The sequence below is a fragment of the Cyprinodon variegatus genome, unplaced genomic scaffold, assembly GCF_000732505.1.
Source record: "Cyprinodon variegatus isolate N-32 unplaced genomic scaffold, C_variegatus-1.0 Scaffold1086, whole genome shotgun sequence".
NCBI classification, from domain to species: Eukaryota; Metazoa; Chordata; class Actinopteri; order Cyprinodontiformes; family Cyprinodontidae; genus Cyprinodon; species Cyprinodon variegatus.
In genome coordinates this window covers 61,824-64,059 of record NW_015151539.1, presented here as the reverse complement: position 1 = coordinate 64,059, position 2,236 = coordinate 61,824, and positions in this window count along the sequence as shown.

Below are 2,236 nucleotides of genomic sequence, written 5' to 3'. Positions count from 1 at the left end.
CCTGCGTCCTGATTGGACAGACCATAAATTCGGTTGGGGAAATCACTTTCAATGAGCGGGTTCCCAGATGTATGTGAGTGGAGCTGGGCGGAGCGAGACATGCATCTGGCTGTTGTCAGGTTAGTTCAGCATGGGGGTGAGTAGAAAATGAAGGCTAATCATGTTTTGGGTGTACTATTCCTTTAACACATGGAATAAAGCATGGGTACACTGAATGTTACTGGGTAGGACATCCTCCCATCAAACACTATAGATACTGACATGTGCACCAATGCACTATTACCATGCATTGAGTTGTGTAAACATCATGGTGTTCTACTAGGGAATAGGCATTAATCGTTATAAAAATGGTTATAGCAGATAGTGTTGTCGAGAAACTAAACTTTTCAACTCGATACCGATACTAAGTAAAATATTCGATACTCGATACCCTTTTCGATACCACAAGGATAAAAACAAAGACTCTAGAATTCAACATAAATATTTTCATTACTAAAAAAATACAAGAAATAAATTAAAAAAAATAAGAATAATATTTTGAGGTTGTGCACAATATTAAGCAAGCTTGATAAAAAACTTACAAAATTAAAATTAGGTGTTCCTTCTTGGCTATGCTTTGCAGACATAACAATCACACTGACCAAACCAGTTAAACAAAAATAATTCTCAGCAGCTGCACCTGTTACAAAAAGAAGTCTGAAAATTGAAAAATGCACAGAATTATTCAATCACACAGTGTTCAGAAAGTGCATTTTCCACTATTCTGCACTTTAGATGGCTGTATCGATACTTTTGATTATTTTTGAGCATCGTATCCGGATACAACGTTTCAGTATCAATACTTTTTTGAGTATCGATACTTGTGACAACCCTAATAGCAGATTTATTTTCTTTATTCTATTTTTACAAATTAAAGGATTAAATACATTGGACGCATAACAGTATGTAAGCTCATCAAAGAGACATACGCGCGTATGTTTGAACAGAAGTTTACATCAGACGTTGAAGAGAACGATCAACAACAGGTTTAGCAAAAGGACTCTGAGCAAAGACAAGCTTATGTGACATTAGTAAGTGAATGACACAGTACTATGTGAGAAAGTTATGAACTTATAAGTAACATATGATCACCTAAAAATCAATCTGATGTGAAATCAAATGTATTTTGTTAGCATGTCACATCTCCCAGCACCTGTTGGTTGGTCATTAATAACTGTAGGCGTTGAGTGTTATCTTGAAGAAAAAGCACCAAGTAGAAAACGCACTCTGACCTGAAGTGAATTATGAAATGGGATTTTGTTTTTCTGTTTCTTCCTAGACTGAGCTGGAGCATTACACCTTCTAAAATTAGAAACTCATCCTAAATTAGGAGGAGAATTGCATATCTAAGCGCATAATATGAGCGTGGAAGGAGCACATTAAGCACCCGGTGTAAATAATTTTACTTTCTAAAATGAAAAGCTGTGACACGCGTAGCATGCACATGCTGCTATGCTGAGCTTACCCACTGTTAGGTGTCCAATGTATTCACTGCTTAAGGTTCAAATCCCAGCTGAGTATATTGCTGATGTTATAAAATATGATGTTATGAAATATCTTCAGCTTTGGGAAAAATTCCTGTGCTCTTGGATCCACTTGATTTTGATCCATGCAGTGTTTACGGCTCACTTTGGTCCAGTAGCTAAATCAATAACAATCACAGTGGGACAGAGAAACACAGACAGAAATGGAAAAAAAGTTCTGACCTACTGTGACTTAACATATAATATTGCTGTGACTTATAATATTTCTTCTCAGTGGAGTAGATAAGACATAAACACTGGAGGTAAAAAGTCTAAATGCTCACACCGCCTATCCAGCACAACTAGCTTTCGATATTTTTCCTTTATGCTGAGAGTTCCATGAATTGCGATTCTGTAAACTCTTCAAAAAAAATCAATGAATACATTTTTTAACTATGAATGATAAAAATGATTTATCTTCAGGACAAGTATCAGCAATGATGTTGGTCAATGGATCGGCTCCTGTTTGAGGTGAACTTAATGCTCACATTAGGGAGGAAACAACCAGAAACCAACAGGAAACCTTCTTCCCATCTGAAGCCGTTTCCATGCAAACTAAAGCTGCCTTTCTGGGGGTATGGAGGCAAAATTAGATGTTTAGGCAGCACTTAAAGGAATAGTACACCCAAAACATGATTAGACTTCATTTTCTACTCACCCCCATGCTGAACAAC